Source organism: Triturus cristatus, chromosome 9, assembly GCF_964204655.1.
Source record: "Triturus cristatus chromosome 9, aTriCri1.1, whole genome shotgun sequence".
NCBI classification, from domain to species: domain Eukaryota; kingdom Metazoa; phylum Chordata; class Amphibia; order Caudata; family Salamandridae; genus Triturus; species Triturus cristatus.
Window position 1 is genome coordinate 522,904,170 of NC_140592.1, and position 19,756 is coordinate 522,923,925.

The 19,756-nt window shown below is 48.0% G+C and overlaps 1 protein-coding gene across 5 annotated transcripts in view; it reads left to right on the forward strand.

Moving 5' to 3' along the window:
* Positions 1-19,756, forward strand: part of SLC25A45 (solute carrier family 25 member 45) — a 227,318-nt gene that overhangs the window by 51,802 nt on the left and 155,760 nt on the right. Inside the window, exon 1 of one of the 5 annotated variants that reach the window (XM_085625508.1) lies at positions 4,073-4,609. The exons of the other annotated variants lie outside the window; for them this stretch is intronic. The gene's annotated coding sequence lies outside the window, so the exon portion shown is untranslated. Of the gene's footprint in view, positions 1-4,072; positions 4,610-19,756 lie in introns of those variants that run through there. 5 annotated transcript variants of the gene reach the window in all.

Here is a 19,756-nt window from a genome sequence, read left to right on the forward strand (position 1 = left end):
CACATCTACCCTGCATTGAGGGCCCTACATTGTTTAGTGGTTTCCAGAATATCCAGATCCAAACTGCTTTGTATCATCCATAAAGCAATACATGAAACACGGCCGCTTTTCATCAGGAATAAAATCACCAAAGACATTCAATAAAAGGAACCTCCGCTCCAGGGGCCCTATTATATAAAGGGCACACTTTCCCTGTTTGCACCTGGCGCACCTTACAACAGTACCTGTGCAAACAAGGAAACAAGGAAAGTGCACCCTATTACATGGAATGCGCTGCCCTGGGGGCAGCCGCAAACTCGCGCTGACCTGGGGGCAGCACATTCCTGTGAAAAAAGGAGCGGCTGCTTTGAAGCCACTCAGTGTTTTCACAGTGCAGGCGGCACCTGCCTGCACTTTGAAGGGGATTAGAGATTCCCTTGCCACTAGGTTGACCAGACGTCCAGTATTTGCCCGTACAGTCCCCGAATTTTGGATGTATGTCCTAGTGTCCCGATACCTTTCCCCAAAGCCAATAAATGTCCCTGTTTTGAGGCAGGGTCAGGGCAGCCAGAGATCTGCACTTAAAATGCTGCTCATAAATCAGACCCTCTTTTGTGGATATTCTATACCGCATTTGTTGCCTCCAAAACAAGTGTTGCATAGAGGGTAGCTGCTGAACTTAACATATAATGTCTTCGTTTTGTGCCAGGTGCCATCTAAAAAAGCAATTTCAAAAGTGTTCCTTTGTGCCCTGCAAATCAGGTGTGGCTATAAAATAAAAGAACTAGAACATTCACAGCCCTAAACCTGTCATGTCTTAGTCATTGCCGTGTTTTTATGCCGTAAATGGGCATTTAATATGGATCAGAACATGATGTAATCAAGAATGCAATGTTCTCTGTGATTTCCATACAAATGCCTCTGTAATGTTGTGAAATGAGTATTAACTAACAGTATAATGGTCTTATGTATGTAACATTGTCTCTGGCTTTGTTATTTTAGGAAAATACCTATATATTTTGCATAGTACTGGGATAAGTATAACATCACATGGTTTTACTGTTACCTTGTGGTAATTTTGCACCAGTACTATACAATTACGAGTAAAACCACTTGGGGTTTTATCACATTTATTTACCATCTGCTCGGAGCAAGTGGTAAATCTATGTGCGGGTCTGGTGGTATGGTGGTGGTTGAGCGAGAGGTTAAGAGGCGTATGGGAGACAAAGAAGAGCTTTTTTCTAGTCCAAAAAAAGTTTAATGAGACTTGGCTCGTTCAGCCAAAGTGTCATGCATTTTTGGCTTGTTTTACCAACGAGAAACATCGACTTTGGTTCTCCCAATCCCAGTAAAATTAGTTGGGGGAAATATAAACAGCTTATAATCAGGTGGTACCAAATAAAATCATGGTATCATTTTGCTCTACCTATGTTATTCTCGGGGCCTATGTGGAAGAGGTCTGTAAATATAGTCCTACTTCTATGTCGTCGGAATGTCCCGGTTTTTGGTATAGAAAATCGGGCCATCCTACACTTAGGGTATCACCATAACACTGAGATGTGGCCTGTAAGTTCAGACTGGACTTTTCAAACTGGAGCAAGACCAAGGCTAATTTGCAGAAGGTTCTGGCATTATGCAGTGGACAAAAAAAATAGATTGCAATGTGGCACGGCTGATTGCCTGGACAGTGGCTGAGACTTTCACAAGCAGTAACTGACCCTAATCGCTTGCAACTCTCTCGCAAGGCGGCCCTGGGGTATACAACACCGTTCCGTAGAACAACAATAGTGTTTAGCCTTCCATCACCGCCCCACTCTTCAGCAGCTGAGGCAAAACCGTGACTCCTCCAAAGGCGCCATAACGGATTCTCCGATGAAGTATGGGCATGTCGAAGAGGAGAGAATACTGTAACATGCAAGTCGAAGTACAAATATCCTAATGACCAAATGTAGAAAAGTAAGTCCCAAGGAGATAACTGCAGACATGATTGTACTATTTACTGGCAAAACCTCTCCTGAAAAAAAAAAGTGCTCCAGCTGCATTGTGCCAATATCAGCAACACTCCCCATCCCCCTTACAGCAATCTCCTGAAGAAATAAACAGACAAGACACCTTTTTCGTAGAGAAAATTGCTGCATGTTTATTTGCATACCAAATATGCCAACAAGGTGGGTTAGCTTACGGGCGATCCAAGGACAGGCAGCCCCTCCGCCGCCTGCCCACCTGATGAGTCAAATTACACCATGGCCTTAGTCAATCAGTGCTTACCAATTTTGGGGGAGGGGTAACCACTCCCACCGGTGGTTCGCCAGTCCACCCCATTACTCACGCCCCCGAGGGGGGCGGAGCGTTCCAGGCAACCCCCAGTTGCTCAGGTTTACAACCGCCCGTAGGACTAACGGGGCGCCGTCGCTCCTCCAGAGTCCAGCGCGAGGACTTCCTGGGAATATTTGGCATTGGCACCCTTTGTGCTCTCGAGGTACCCCTGAGTACCTTTCAGCCTCTGGATCACCCTATAACTCCACCACAGCCCTGGGTGTGGCCACCGTTACAACCTGGGCCTCCCACCAAGGCCGGCATTCTTAGCTACATCATGCTGATTCCAGGGCCTCCCCCAGGTCCAGTAAGAACAAGTCCATTTCCACTCTAGACAGGTGAACCACATCTTCTTCAAAACGCCCTGTGGACTTGGCATGCGCAAGCCATGCCTGATAAAGCCAAACCCCCTCTGTTCAGTGAACTTTCCGCATGGCACTGTTAGCTCTCCTGCGCGAGGTTTCCACGGCCTCCCCTGACCGGGCTCCTCGCGCCACTCTAAACGAGGGGTTGTCTCTGACCACCATAACTCACATGCCCCAATTGGTTGCTTAACTTACACATGGAGGATTTTATTTCTTGCAACAGATCCCTCCTCCCCCAGAGAGTCAGATTATTGCCTCGCCCAGGCCCAAAAAAAAAGTTCATGCCCACTCTAGCAAGGAGAACCTCTTCCTCTTCAGCACACTCTGTGGACTTTTTTATTTATTTTGCAGAGTTTTATATAGCGCAAACTTGACATGATTTGGGCATCAGAGCGCTTTACATAGCACCAGTTGCATTACATGAGGAAACATTCATTTTTTTTTTTTTTTGGTTAGGCACGGGGAGAGTAAGTGATTTGCCCAGAATCACAGGATGTTCAGCATCATTGCCGAGACTCAATCCCAGTTCCCTAGATTCGAGGTCGACACCCTAGCCGTTAGGCCAACTCCTCTCCCAACTTGGCATGCAGCACCATGTCTAATAAAGCCAAATCCCCTCTGTTCTGTGAATTTGCGCATGGCACTGTTACCTCTCCTGCGTGAGGTTTCCACGGCTTCCCCTGACTGGGCCCCTAGCCACACTAAACGTGGGGTCCTCTTCGACCACCATAACTCCCATGCCCCCAAATGGGCGCTAAATTTACACATGGAGGAATTCATTTCTTACAGCAGTGCCCTCCTACCCGGGCAAGTCAACTCATTTCCTCCCAGATGTATGACCAAAATGTTGGGAAGGGAGACCCCCCCCCCACACTGTGCCGCAGCTTCTACAGCAAGCTGTACCGGCGCATGCCTGGGACCCCCAACCAAATTAACTCAGTGGTGGAAATACCCATGCCTCCATTTCCGTGCCACTCTCAAGACGCACGAAAGGCCATGCACGCACTGTACATAATTCACTGAACCTGTCCTCCAGCCACTCCCCTGGGCGGCTTACGTACGGAGGTCCCATTAAAACATTGGGATTCCCATCGTCCCACCTGCATGAGGAACTCCACTTACATGCCTACCCTGAAAGCTGCAGTTACTGCCCGTATCCTGAATGAGTGACTTCAAAAGCGCTTGCCAGGACCCGCATTGCCTGACATTGTAAAGCCTGCCTACATTACCTGCTGAACCTGAAATTTGGTAACGGGCGAGTTGTCAGCATAAATCAGTAAATAACCCTCACCAGAAGGGCAAAGGGCCAGGCCTCCTTGGAGTCGCAGCACCCCTATATATGTAAGTACTTAAGTAGGGCTACCTGCCTTTGCTTGAATAATGGACAAGCCAACTTTTCTTAATACATTGTAGGCTTTTAGTGCTTTAATACCTTGTTACCCCACATGAGACAGTCGCACCCTATTAGATGTCACCTTCCTAAACCGGCCTAGCTTGACTGGCAATCCGGGCAGGGTGAAGAGGATTTTTGAGTCACACGTACCCCAGTCTGTGTTTCCAGCACTTGTCCTTTATAAATGCTCCAGTTTGTGTGAAGTGTGTGTCACTGTCCTGGCATGGCATACCCAATAGCCTGTTCCACCTTGGTGACTATCCCACTATGCTGTGGAAAGGGTCAAATAACCGATGAGCTTAGAAATATGTGACATTGAACAAGGGAGTCCTCATGTACTTGTCATTTATCCCTATTTTCTTACAGGAATTTTGCTTTTACAGTTTAAGCTGTGTTGTTTGCCCCAGCCTCTTCTTTACAGTATTCAGCTTCTTCTCCTGTCTCACACCTTAGAGAACCCTGGACCTTTTTACCGGGCAACCACTCCTACCCGCCTGGCTGACCAGTTCAAAGCAAGCAGTCTCCAACAATAATTTAAGCGTCCTGTTGTACCCAGGTATTTCTGAGCGCACATACCCGTTATCTGGCCAGTAGGTCTGCACCTCCCCGAATTATTTATACCTCCAGTTGAACCAATGTTGTGCCATAATCCAGTACGAGTGGGTACTTGCCTATTGTGTATCACCAGTCAGTCCCTTCCTTAGAATGACTAATAAGGCATGCGGTATCTACACACTGTTTTCCTTTTCCGACTGACCAAGAACGGAGTTAGCAGCCATTGTCAAATGTTACAATTAGTGCAAGTACTCCCCTTCGACCTCCCCAGCATGTGTACCTGACTGGATCTGCTAGCTGGGGGTACCTGAATTGCTCCCCCACAGTGATAATGTGTGTGAATTAGCCCTGTGTTGTGAACGGCGAGGGCCGTGCTGCATGGAAAACCCATGTGCCCCATCTGAACCTCTCTGGTTGTAATATTGGTAATTCAAGGCGCTGACAACTGCCAGGGCCTATTATAGAGCTGTGAATGTAAGAACTTAAAACACTCAGCTTAGTGTCGGTGAGTAGTCAACGTTGCCTGGCAGTGGGCAATACCTTTTGCCCAGCCACTCCTTACAAGATGTGCCAGTGCAGGTGGAAGTAAGGGTTACAACCAACCCGCCTAACTTTCCTCTCTTCTCGTTATCTGTATATAGTGCAAACATAATTGTGCATTTGTGAGGCACACGTGCTCCACTAGGCATGTTGGCGCTGGATAAGGGATAATAATTTGACAACCTCGGGGGGGGGGGGGGGTGAATGGTAGAAGAACCCAATGGGGTTAGATTCTAAGATCATGGGGTCTAACCTAGCATATGAAGAGGTCCAGGTTTGCTTTGACAATACCACGACCCCTCCTGATCCCTTTTGAGCTAACCAAATAAATGCTGCACAGGTGGTTGAGTTTTCACAGGCTGTGATGTGAAACATTTGAACTTGCCTGTCAAATTTAAGTTGGTCGCCTTAGATCCAATTGTGTGACCAGTGCCCGTGTATCAAACAGAACAGGGTAGGGATGCTGGGTGACCCTACTTGAACTAAGGGCGGAGCTTAGTGTGGTGGTTGTCCGAATATTGCCCGGCTGTGGTAGAAATACCCCTTCACCTGCTGTAAATTGCTGTACACATCTGTTCCCACTCCCCAGGAGGGTAAACATGACAATGTGAGAGGCTCACTGACATCAATATCAGACTGAGATTTCCAGTATATGTTCTAACGCAGCCCCCATATAGAGGGTCTCGCAAGGATCCCTTTACCATACTGCAAGTAACCTGGATACTTCTCACTTAGAGCACTTGCATGACCTTCCAGAAAACGCCTGGCGACACCTTGACGCACTGCACCTCAGAGAGTGGAAAATCTGTAGCACCCAACTCTTGACTATGCCCTGCCAAGACCCAATTGAGGGGACAGCATTTAAGCACAATGCCCCCCAGGTGTGCGCGCATTGTCTGTTTGGAGCATGGGGGGGCCAAACAGAACCCGTAAAGCATTTCCCATGTTCTGTCAACTACTGTGTTGTTCTGCTCACACTCTTTCCCGGTCATATACGTTACACAACATAAAACTGCACAGGTTCGCTTTTCCCTCACCCATCCTATGCCCTTTTCAAAACCCCATTTGACCTGCTTGCGCAAGGGGTCATCAGGCTGGAAGGAAAGTACGACCTAGCCATGACTATGATTTGGTAACTATCCTCACTGTCGGGACCTTGCCTTCCTGAAGGTTGGTTTCTTCGGTTGATCATATGACAATTGTTCCTTCAAGAAAATCCCCATGTGCCGTTAAAACTAAAGTTTTAAGACCAAGAGGTCCAATAACATAGATATCGGGTAGGGCAGGGAATTTATTCACTGCCAATGTGCCTACAAACAGCAATATCTTGGTACACCCGACACCCACACCCGAGTCCCGCTTCCGTATCTAGTTGCTCACGAGGTGACTGTGCTAGTGTTATCAAGGTGTGAGGCCCTCCCCAGGTGTTTATGGTGGGCACCGGCTAAGCGCAATGAGTTGCCCTCCTTTCATGGAGGGGAGAGAGCAGTGCTTAATTTGAGCCGGTGGATTCCGGTGCTCGGCACCGGAGCTTGTGATGGCCTGCCCCAAGGTGGCGCAGCCAAGCTAAATTATAGAAGATCACGACAGCAGTTAATCATTAATATTATATTAATTAGATTCCTGTTACCTGCCTCCAGCGCCATTCTTATAGCTTAGGGAGACTGAAATAGGCCGAATTGTCACTTGTGGGAGTGTGAGAGTTAGTAGTTGTGTTGTTACTATCAGTGGCAGGAGCAATGTGTGGTGCAAGCTTCAGGCCTCCCACCAGTATCCCTCTGAGAGGAAAGAGGGTGGGTACGGCAGTGTAGGGCAAAATCACCGTACCAGCTGATGTTCCCGTGCCTGGCTCTGTGATGTACCCCTTTGCTCATGGGGGACCCATTACGCCAGAAGAGCCCTTACCCTGCCCTTGCCCATGGCCAAGCCTTCCGCAATCTGGACATCCGTATGCATCGAACCATCAAATTGACGCTCACATGCCTATCACACCATGCAACTCCAAACAAATTGCCCTTCCCTCTGCCACACTGGCACAACCGCAACCCTGTGAATTGTGGGGGCGATGACCTCCAGTCGCACAGGTGAGACTCGACCAACAGACAAACCTGCTAAAAACACTGACATGTTCAGCGGGTGAACCTACGGCGGCGTAAACAGGCCAACCCACCCATCGCAACCGCACAAAACAGCAGTCCACGGTCCTTAAAAACAAAATGGGAGGCCCGTGAAAAAGCACAAAATGCTCGCTACCACACCCCATACTCTCACTCCAAATAGGCTTAATACATTCTTCACTGAAAAACGCTGTAAATTCGTTTTTGCTTCCGATCTCGGGTTGCATTTAATTGCAGACAATACAATAACGCTTATCATGATAAACTGCTTAAAAACAAGTATACTAAAATCTGTGCTTAGCATAGTGTGCCGCCCGACACTTTGCTACTTCTGTCATTGCATCCAGATATATATAATACACATAACATTACACCTACAAGAAGTCAGGACCATTGGCTTTATCAATGGTTGTTAGTTGCATAAGGTAAATAGACAACAACTATGGCTTGTATATAATATTGCAAATGCTTAAGTTCTGAAATGATGAGACTGAACGAACTAAAACAAGTCTCTTTTAATTTCCCTCAAAGGCAGAGAAGGGTGGTACTGCTGCAGAGTTACGTTTAAAAAATTTTTTTTACTTCACCCTGAGGGTGAGGGTGAAATTGGAGAGCCCGATAGGGACCCGTCTCAGCACCTGCTTAAGTCCTGGTGTAAAGTCATCTGAGATGTAGTAAATCCCATCCACCTCGCACTAGTTCTGAGGTGTCTCTTATTTTGTACAGTACCAGCCTCAGCGCTGGCGCGTGAATGTAAATATACATATGTTGGGCTGGTAATACCTTGTATTAAGATTTTTATTCCGGTTTGGACTGGACCGGGCACAAAAGGCCACGATCTGGCTTTTTACGGCGTGGAACAACCTCCTTCCAGTCATCGCCTGGCCCCATTTGCCATGGTGTAGAGGTTTCAAACATATACATACACCCCTACGACCGGTGTAAGACAGAAAAGTATCCGTTTTTAAGAGCAACGCTGTGACACGGTACAAGGGGGCCCTGAAATATATTGCAGACATTTAAAAAGATTGGGTTAAAGGTATGCACTCAATCACCTTATGAACAAATTAAATAAATGTGGCAGTGAAAAGGATGGCTGTGTTTTATAAATAACCGCTTTCTTTTTTGTAGACTAGAGTGTTTTATTCTTTGGCTTGTGCTTCTCGTAATCATCTGTGTTGGGTTCTTTTAGATTTCCACAGAGGTTGCCAAGATGCCGCCAAACAGGTTTCTTCCCCGGCCGGTGAATCACGAGACATTTCTGATTGCAGCTAAGTAGTTGGAAAACAAGCAAACTACATCCCCGGGCACTGGGACCGCCACCTGCCCCGAAGACAAAGCAACTTCAATTTGCCGCAACTCAGGGACCAGACGGGGACCCGAAAGGGACCAGACGGGGACCCGACCGGCCGCAAGGCAGTGCCCCATGGCCACACAAGGAACTCACACAATAGGTCAGCCTGACCGGGCCCTGAGCAGGCAATAACCGAGAAATCACACCTCCTTCCTTGGCCAAGAGACATTGACGGACACAACCAAAACGGACCCCTCACCCTGTGTGATTGTCCGACTTGGGCCCAAGAGGTAGTCTGCTATGGCGGTGGACACCAACCCCGCTCCAGTGCAAAACACCATGACACCACCAGGCGTCCTCACAAAAGAGGCCCATAAGGGCCCCAGCATGTGTACCAACATTTGAAGCCTCGCAGGGCAATATGTGGTGGGAACTACAGTGCCTTATAAAGAGCACTTATTTCATTCCAAGTTGAGAACTTATGCCCCTGTGCATTTATCAGCGGGTAACATTATCGCTTCAATCACATCCTTTCACCTGTGTTTCCCCAAAGAAAACAACCACTTCCAAACCTACCCCTCTCAGTTACCTCATATTGTTATAAAACTTGTACCAATATGGGTAGCTTCACAGCCCACAAGGCCCTAATATGTGGAGAAAATACGGTGCTTATAAAGCTATTACACTGAGACGGACACTTCAAAGTATTTCCACACGCTAAACAGGAGCACAAATGTTTGCTACCAGTAAGAGAAAACTGCCCTCAGACACATGGTCTGGAAAGCTCGGTCACCGAATCTATGCATGCATTCAGGGCTGTAGCCATGATAAAAGTTAACAACTGCATGCATAAATCTTTTTCCCTATGCGCTGAGCGAAACGCTCCACAGCCCCCTGGCCTGTCTATCGACCTCATGAATCGATCCGTCCCCGGCGGGTTTGGCCAAGATTACCTCTCGGGAAAATTGGAACGAAACAATTAACATCTGAGCTCTGTGACCCAAACCGCGTGGTATCGCTGTCCGCTGTACAGGCAAACGCAAAGATTTACTTTTCGGGAAACTGCAACTAAAATAAATTAATTTCGCAGCTAAATTTCGTAATTACACTGTCGCGGCTCAGGAGGAAGAGGGGGGGCTATTTCCTGCCCTCTCCGTGATTTGAGTGTGCATTGCGTAATGTCATTGCTATCTTTGGACTAATAAAAAACACTCCCGCTGTAGTAGGGCCCTGGCTTCACTTCCTGGTGCAGGGCAGGCTGTGCTTTATGGCAGGCATGGAGGGAGGGAGGGATGGTCTTGGCTGTAGCTCTGGCCTCGTACAGTGCCCCTGCTATTATTAGTGAGCGAGAGGTGCTGAGCTGGTGGTATCAGTATTGGTGATGGTGGTATTGGTGGTGTTGGTGGTGGTATTGGTGGTAGTATTGATATTGGTGGTGGTATTGGTGGTGGTGGTATTGGTGGTGGTGGTGGTGGTAGTATTGGTGGTGTTGGTATTGATGGTGGTGTTGGCATTGGTGATGGTGGTACTGGTATTGGTGGTGGTATTAGTGGTGGTGGTGGTATTGGTGGTGGTATTGGTGGTGGTATAGGAATTAGTGGTATTGGTGGTATTATTGGAATTGGTGGTATTTGTAGTGGTGGTGGTATTGGTGATATTGGTGGTGATGGTGGTGGTATTGGTGCTATTGGTAGTATTGGTGGTATTGGTGGTGGTGGTACAGGTTTTGGTGGTATTGGTGGTGGTGGTATTGGTGGTATTTTTAGAGGTGGTATTGGTGGTGGTAGTATTGGTGGTATGGGTGGTCGTGTTATTGGTGGTGGTATTGGTGGAAATGGTGGTGGTGGTGGTGGTGGTGGTGGTGGTGGTGGTATTGATGGTATTGGTCGTGGTGGTAATGGTGGTGGTATTGGTAATGGTATTGGTGGTGGTGGTAGTATTGGTGGTGATGGTGGTGGGAGTATTGGTGGTAGTGGTATTGGTGGTGGTGGTATTGGTGGTGGAAGTATTGGTGGTGGTGTTATTGGTGGTGGTGGTATTAGGTTTGTAATTGGTATGGTGGTGGTTTTGGTGATGGTGGTATTGTTATTCGTTTTGGTGGTGTATTGGTGCTGGTGGTCATGGTGGTATTTGTGGTATTTTTGATGGTATTGGTGGAATTGGTGGATTGGTAGTGGTATTGGTGGTGGTGTTGGTGGTATTGGTAGTATTAGTCCTATTGGTGGTGGTGTTGCTGGTGGTGGTATTGGTAGTATTGGTATTGGTGGTATTGGTGGTGGTGGTATTGGTGGTAGTAGTGATGGTGGTGCTATTGGTGGTGGTGGTATTAGTGGTGGTGGTGGAGGTGTCGGTGGTGGTGGTATTGGTGGTGGTATTGGGGGTGGTGATATTTGTGGTTGTATTGGTATTGGTGGTAGTGGTTTTGGTTTTGTTGGTGGTGGTATTGGTGGTGGTATTTGTGGTGGTGGTGGTGGTATTGGTGTTGGTAGTATTGATGGTGGTGGTATTGGTAGTGGTGGCATTGGTGGTGGTATTAGTATTAGTGGAGGTGGTGGTAGTATTGGTGATTGTGGTGGTAATAGTGGTTGTATTGGTGGTGGTGGTATTAGTGGTATTGGTGGTGGTATTGGTGGTGGTGGTATTGGTGGTATTGGTGGAGGCGGTGGTGGTATTGGCGGATGTGTTGTTATTGGTGGTATTATTGGAGGTTGTTAGAACTGGGGGTCTCTAGTTGGGAGAGGTAGGTACCTTTGACCAAATAGGGACCCTTGCTGAGGTGGTGGTATCAGTATTGGTGATGGTGGTATTGGTGGTGTTGGTATTGGTGGTGGTATTGGTGGTGGCGGTGGTGCTACTGGTGGTGGTAGTATTGGTGGTGTTGGTATTGATGGTGGTGGTGGCATTGGTGATGGTGGTACTGGTATTGGTGGTACTTGTATTGGCGGTGGTGGTATTGATGGTGGTGGTATTGGAATTAGTGGTATGGGTAGTATTATTGGAATTGGTGGTATTTGTAGTGGTGGTATGGTGGTGGTGGTATTGGTGATATTGGTGGTATTGGTGGTGGTTGTATTGGTGGTGGTATTGGTGGTAGTGGTATTGGTGGTGGTGGTACAGGTTTTGGTGGTATTTTTAGAGGTGGTATTGGTGGTGATAGTAGTGGTGTTATTGGTCGTGGTATTGGTGGCAAAGGTAGGGGTATTGATAGTGGTGGTATTGATGGTATTGGTGGTGGTATTGGTGGTGTTGGTGGTGGTATCGGTAATGGTATTGGTGGTGGTGGTAGTAGTGGTGCTGATATTGGTGGTGGGATTATTGGTGGTGGTATTGGTGGTGGGAGTATTGGTGGTGGTGGTATTGGGTTTGTAATTGGTATGGTGGTGGTTTTGGTGGTGGTGGTATTGGTTTTGGTGGTGGTATTGGTGGTGGTATTGGTGCTGGTGGTATTGGTGGTGGTATTGGGGGTGGTGATATTTGTGGTTGTATTGGTATTGGTGGTAGTGGTTTTGGTTTTGTTGGTGGTGGTATTGGTGGTGGTATTTGTGGTGGTGGTGGTGGTGGTATTGGTGGTGGTAGTATTGATGGTGGTGGTATTGGTTGTGGTATTGGTAGTGGTGGCATTGGTGGTGGTATTAGTATTAGTGGAGGTGGTGGTAGTATTGGTGATGGTGGTGGTAATAGTGGTTGTATTGGTGGTGGTAGTATTAGTGTTAGTGGTATTGGTGGTGGTATTGGTGGTGGTGGTATTGGTGGTATTGGTGGAGGCGGTGGTGGTACTGGCGGAGGTGTTGTTATTGGTATTATTATTGGAGGTTGTTAGAACTGGGGGTCTCTAGTTGGGAGAGGTAGGTACCTTTGACCAAATAGGGACCCTTGCTGAGGTGGTGGTATCAGTATTGGTGATGGTGGTATTGGTGGTGTTGGTGGTGGTGGTATTGGTGGTGGCGGTGGTGCTACTGGTGGTGGTAGTATTGGTGGTGTTGGTATTGATGGTGGTGGTGGCATTGGTGATGGTGGTACTGGTATTGGTGGTGGTATTAGTGGTGGTGGTACTTGTATTGGCGGTGGTGGTATTGATGGTGGTGGTACTGGAATTAGTGGTATGGGTAGTATTATTGGAATTGGTGGTATTTGTAATGGTGGTATGGTGGTGGTGGTGGTATTGGTGATATTGGTGGTATTGGTGGTGGTTGTATTGGTGGTGGTATTGGTGGTAGTGGTATTGGTGGTGGTGGTACAGGTTTTGGTGGTATTTTTAGAGGTGGTATTGGTGGTGATAGTAGTGGTGTTATTGGTGGTGGTATTGGTGGCAAAGGTAGGGGTATTGATAGTGGTGGTATTGATGGTATTGATGGTATTGGTGGTGGTATTGGTGGTGTTGGTGGTGGTATCGGTAATGGTATTGGTGGTGGTGGTAGTAGTGGTGCTGATATTGGTGGTGGGAGGATTGGTGGTGGGAGTATTGGTGGTGGTGGTATTGGGTTTGTAATTGGTATGGTGGTGGTTTTGGTGGTGGTGGTGGTGGTGGTATTGGTATTGGTTTTGGTGGTGGTATTGGTGGTGGTATTGGTGCTGGTGGTCATGGTGGTATTGGTGGTATTTTTGATGGTATTGGTGGAATTGGTGGATTGGTAGTGGTATTGGTGGTGTTATTGGTAGTATTAGTCCTATTGGTGGTGGTGGTGTTGGTGGTGCTAGTGGTGGCATTGGTATTGCTGGTGGTGTTATTGGTGGTAGTAGTGGTGATGGTGGTATTGGTGGTGGTGGTGGTGGAATTGGTGTTGGTGGTATTGGTGGTATCGGTGGTATTGGTGGTGGTGGTATTGGTGGAGGTAGTATTGGTGGTGGTATTGGTGGTGGTGATATTGGTGGTGGTATTGGTAGTAGTGGTTTTGTTGGTGGTGGTATTGGTGGTGGTATTTGTGGTGGTGGTATTGGTGGTGGTGGTATTGGTAGTGGTGGTATTGGTGGAGGTGGTGGTATTAGTATTAGTGGAAGTCGTGGGAGTATTGGTGGTGGTGGAGGTGGTGGTGGTATTAGTGGTTGTATTGGTGGTGGTGGTATTAGTGTTAATGGTATTGGTGGTGGCATTGGTGGTGGTGGTATTGGTGTTGGTGGTGTTGGTGATGGTAATTGTATTGATGGTGGTGATATTGGTATTGGTGGTTGTATTGGGATTGGTGGTGGTGGTATTTGGGGTGGTATTGCTATTGGTGGTGGTATTGCCTGTGGTATTGGTGGTGGTGGTATTGGTGGTGGTCGTATAGGTATTAGTGGAATTGGTGGTGGTATTGGTGGCGGTGGAGGTGGTGGTGGTATTGGTGGTATTAGTGGTGGTGGTATTGGGGGTGGTGGTGGTTTTGGTGGTGGTGGTGGTATTGGTGGTGGTGGTATTGGTGTTGGTGATGGTGGTATTGGTAGTGGTCTTGGTGGTGGTGGTGATATTGGTATTGGTGGTTGTAATGATATTGGTGGTGGTGGTATTGGTGGTATTGGTATTGGTGGTATTAGCGGTGGTGGTGGTACTGGTGGTGATGGTATTGGTGGTGGTGGTATTGGTGATGGTGGTATTGGTGGTCTTGGTGGTGGTGATATCGGTGGTATGGGTGGAGGCGGTGGTGGTATTGGTGGAGGTGTTGTTATTGGTGGTATTGGTGGTGGTATTGGTGGTTGTTAGAACTGGGGGTCTCTAGTTGGCAGAGGTAGGTACCTTTGACCAAATAGGGACCTTGCTTCTAGTCAGGGTGAGGGGCTACACCTCCAAAATAACCCCTGCTCACTCCCTTGGTAGCTTGGCACGAGCAGACAGGTTTATCTCAGAGGCAGTGTGTAAAGCATTTGTAAACACATACAGTAATACAGTGAAAACACTACAAATGGACACCACACCAGTTTAGAAAAATAAGTAATCTCTACTAGACTTAACACTAGACCAAAAAACAAAAATGCACAATACTGTAATCAAAAATAGGCTTTAAGATGGTACAAATAGCTTAGTTCAAGGTAGATGGTAAATGCGACACTTTACTCTCAAAGTACCTTAGATGCGTCACGCAAAACAACCAAAAGGGTCGCAACGAAGTTGATGCGCCGTTCCTTACACTCAGGTAAGTGGATGCGTCTGTTCCTTACTGCTGCACAGGGGAGTTGAGGCTCGCTTCCTTACTGTGTGGGAAGTTGATGCGTTGATTCTTACTGTGGCCCGGTGATGATGCAACAAGATGGCGCCTCGATGCGATGTGACGATCCGGTGCGATGTGACAAAATGGCATCTTGATGCAATGCAACAACGTTGGATGCGATGCGTGTACGCCCGACGGCCGTACAGCGAACTCTGTAACTTCTGAGCCGCGACAGGCCCTGCAACACGCTTCTCCGGTGATGCAACGGCGACCTCTGCTGCGGCGACACGCTTCTCCGGTGATTCGACGTGCTTCGTCAATGATGCGACGGCGAACAGCTGCAGCGGCGGTACGCTTCTTCGGCGATGTGACGGCAACTACTGTGGCGACGACACGCTTCTCCTCGTTGCGTCGCGCTTCCAGCTTCCAGCAACACACAGTCTTCTCAGAGGGCGCTGACAACAGTAGGCACCTCTCTGCAAGTAGAATTCCCAGCAAGGAAATTCAGGGGGAGCTGGTGGTGAAGTCTTTGTGTCCTTGAGTCTTCAGAACAGGAGGCAAGCTCAGTTTCAAGGCCTTGGAGATCTTCCTCAAGATAGTAAAGGTACACACAAAGTTCCTTTTCCCCTTTCTTTGGCAATAAAGTAACCACTGTAGTCCAACTCCAACAGCACAGCACAGGGGCAGTCTCCTCCTTCAGCTTCCTTGGTTCTTCTCCTTGGTAAAAGTTTGTCTTGATTCCCAGAAGTGATCTAAAGTTCTGGGGTCTGGGTTCCCCTTTTTATACACACAAATCCTTTGTCTCTGAAGGCAGAGAGTGTCTGTACCTAGTCCAAACCAGTTCTGGGTGCATTCTGCCAGTGCACAACTTCTTCCTTTGGCAGTGTGGGCCAAGGTCATCAGACGCACCACAGGAGGTGGAGCCAGGATTGTGAAAGGCAGGCACAGCCCTATTCAGGCCCAGGTGCTACTCCTCCCCTCTCTCCCATGGCAGATAGGTCTATTCAGCCTGGTGCTGACTCACCCTGTCTCCTGGAGCCACCCCAGCCCCTGTCACTCACAAACCAGACATGCAATACCCAACCTAGCAGAGCCAGGCTGGATGGTTAGGTAAGGAAATAACTACTTTCTAAAAGTGGTATTTTCAAACACATAATGTAAAAATCACCCACACTAAAAGATGTATTTAAACATTCTGAGTTCAGGCATACTAAACTCGAATTTCTACCTTGTTTCCTGGGTCAGTTAGGATTATAAGATGTTATAATCAAACTCCCCATTCTGGCCTATGGGGGCCGGTAGCATTGCAATAGTGAAAAATGAAAATGGCTGTAATTCACTATCAGGACATGCCACACACATCAGGGTATGTCCTACCTTTCACATACAACATACCCTGCCCTTGGCCTACCTTAGGGGTGGCTAACATGTAGAAAAGGATAGGTTTGGGGACTGGCAAGTGTGTGCACTTGCCAAATCGACATGGCAGTCCCAGATTGCACACAGCCTCTGCAATGGCAGGCCTGAGCCATAGTTTACAAGCTGCTCCAGTGGGTGGCACAATCAGTGCTGCAAGCCCACCAGCAGCATTTCATTTACAGGCCCTGGGCACACACGGTGCACTGTACTAGGGTCTGACAAGTAAACCAAATAAGCCAATCATGGAGTCAGTAATCCAATACATCACTTTACAATAGGGAGAGCATATGCACTTTAGCACTGATCAGCAGTGGTAAAGTGCCCAGAGTCATATAACCAACAAAACAGGTCAGAGAAAACACAGGAGGAAGGCAAAAAAGTTCAGGGATGACCCTGCAAAAAGGGCCAAGTCCAACAGTGGTGGTGGTGTTATTGGTAGGTGTGGTGGTATTGGTGGTGGTGGTGATATGATGTGGAGGTGGTGTTGGTGGTGGTATTGGTGGTGGTGGTGTATTGGAGGTGGTGGTGGTATTGGTAGTGGTGGTGGTATTGGTATTGGTGGTGGTGTTATTGGTGGTGGTGGTGGTATTGGTGGTGGTGGTATTAGTGGTGGTGGTATTATTGGTGGTGGTGGTATGGGTGGTGGTGGTATTGTTTTTGGTAATTGTATGGGTGGTGGTGGTATTGGTGGTGGTGGTATTGGTGATTATGGTATTGGTGGTGGTATTGTTGGTGGTGGTAGTGGTGGTGGTATTGTTGGTGGTGGTATTGGTGGTGGTGATTGTATCGGTGGTGGTGGTATTGGTGGTGGTGTTGGTGATGATGGTATTGGTATTGGTAGTGGTTTTGATGGTGGTATTGGTGGTGGTGGTATTAGTGGTGGTGGTATTGTTGGTGGTGGTGGTGTTGGTGATGATGGTATTGGTATTGGTGGTGGTGGTGATATTGGTGGTTGTATTGATATTGGTGGTGGTGGTATTGGTATTGGTGGTGGCGGTATTGGTGGTGGTATTGGTGATGGTGGTAGTATTGGTGGTGGTATTAGTGATGGTGGTGGTACTGGTGGTGGTATTGGTGGTGGTGGTATTGGTAGTGGTGTTGGTGGTCTTGGTGGTGGTGGTATCGGTGGTATTGGAGGAGGCGGTGGTGGTATTGGCGGAGGTGTTGTTATTGGTGGTTGTTAGAACTGGGGGTCTCTAGTTGGGAAAGGTAGGTACCTTTGACCAAATAGGGACCCTTGCTTCTAGTCAGGGTAAGGGGCTACACTTCTAAAATAACCCCTGCTCACCCCCTTGGTAGCTTGGCACGAGCAGACAGGCATTATCTCAGAGGCAGTGTGTAAAGCATTTGTGAACACATACAGTAATACAGTGAAAACACCACAAATGGACACCACACCAGTTTAGAAACATAAGTGATCTTTAAAAGACTTAACACTAGACCAAACAACAACAATCCACAATACTGTAATCAAAAATAGACTTTAAAATGGTACATATAGCTTAGTTCAAGGTAGATGGTAAATGCGACTATTTACTCTCAAAGTACCTTAGACGCTTCAAGCAAAACAAGCAAAAGGGTCGCAGGGAAATTGATGCGCCGTTCCTTACACTCAGGGAAGTGGATGCATCGGTTCCTTACTGCTGCGCAGGGGAGTTGAGGCTCGCTTCCTTACTGTGTGGGGAGTTGATGCGTCGATTCTTACTGCGGCCCAGTGACGATGCAACAAGATGGTGCCTCGATGTGATGTGACCATCCGGTGCGATGCGACAAAATGGTGTCTTGATGTGATGCGACAACGGTGGATGCGATGCGTGCACACCCAAAGACCGTGCAGCAAACTCGGTAACTTCTGAGCCACGATAGGCCCTGCGACACGCTTCTGCGGTGATGCGATGCGCTTCTTCGATGATGCGACGGCGAACAGCAGCAGTGGTGGCACGCTTCTTCGGCGATGTATTGGTGGTGGGGGTGGTATTGGCAAATGGTGAAGGTGGTATTGGTGGTATTGCTATTGGAGGTGGTGGTATTGATTTTGGTGGTGGTGGTATTGGTAGTGGTGGTGTTGGTGGTATTGATGTTGGTGTTATTGGTATTGGTGGTTGTATTGGTATTGGTGGTGGAGGTATTGGTGGTGGTGTTGGTGGTTGTGGCATTGGTGGTGGTGGTGGTGGTGGTGTAGGTATTGGTGGTAGTGGTATTGGTGGTGGTATTGGTGGTGGTGGTGGTATTGGTGGTGGTGGTATTGGTGGTAGTGGTGATGGTACTGGTGGTATTGGTGAATTTGGTATTGGTGGTGGTGGTGGTGTTATTGGTATTCGTGGTGGTTTTGGTGATAGTGATATTGGTGGTTGTATTGGTGGTGGTGGTATTGATGGTGGTGGTATTGGTATTAGTGGTTGTGGTATTGGCGGTGGTGGTAGTATTGGTGGTAGTAGTTTGGTGGTGGTGGTATTGGTGGTGGTGGTATTGGTGGTGGTGCTATTGGTGATGGTATTGGTGGTGGTGGTGGTGTTGGTGGTGGTGGTAGTGGTATTAGTGGTGGTGGTGGTGTTGGTGGTATTGGTGGTGGTGGTATTGGTGGTAGTGTTGGTATTGGTGAATTTGGTACTGGTGGTGGTGGTATTGGTGGTGTTATTGGTTTTGGTGATGGTGGTATTGGTGGTTGTATTGGTATTGGTGGTGATGGCATTGGTATTAGTGGTGGTAGTATTGGCGGTGGTGGTATTGGCGGTGGTGGTAGTATTGGTGGTAGTAGTTTGGTGATGGTGGAATTGGTAGTGGTGGTGGTGGTGGTATTGGTGGTGGTGGTGGTGCTATTGGTGGCGGTGGTATTGGTGGTGGTATTGGTGGTGGTGGTTTTATTGGTGTGGTTGTGGCATTGGTGGTGGTATTGATGTTGGTACTAGTGGTATTAGTGGTGGTGATATTGGTGGTGGTGGTATTAGTCATGGTGGTATTGGTGGTGGTGGTAATGGTGGTGGTGGTATTGGGGGTGGTGGTGCTATTGGTGGTGGCAGTGGTGTTGCTGGTGGTGGCATTCGTGGTATTGGTGGAGGTGTTTTTGGTGGTGGTGGTATTGGTGGTGGTGGTATTGGTGGTGGTGGTATTGGTGGTGGTATTTGTGGTGGTGGTGGTATTGGTGGTATTGGTGGTGGTGGTGGTGGTGATATTGGTGGTGGTATTGGTGGTATTAGTGGTGATATTGGTGGTGGTGGTATTGGTCGTGTTGGTATTGGTGGTGGTGGTTGTATTGGTGGTGTTATTGGTGGTGGTGGTGGTATTGGTGGTGGTATTGGTGGTGGTGGTGGTATTGGTGGTGGTGGTATTGGTGGTAGTGGTGATGGTACTGGTGGTATTGGTGAATTTGGTATTGGTGGTGGTGGTATTGGTGGTGGTGGTGGTGTTATTGGTATTGGTGGTGGTTTTGGTGATAGTGATATTGGTGGTTGTATTGGTGGTGGTGGTATTGATGGTGGTGGTATTGGTATTAGTGGTTGTGGTATTGGCGGTGGTGGTAGTATTGGTGGTAGTAGTTTGGTGGTGGTGGTATTGGTGGTGGTGGTATTGGTGGTGGTGCTATTGGTGATGGTATTGGTGGTGGTGGTGGTATTGGTGGTGGTGGTAGTGGTATTAGTGGTGGTGGTGGTGGTGTT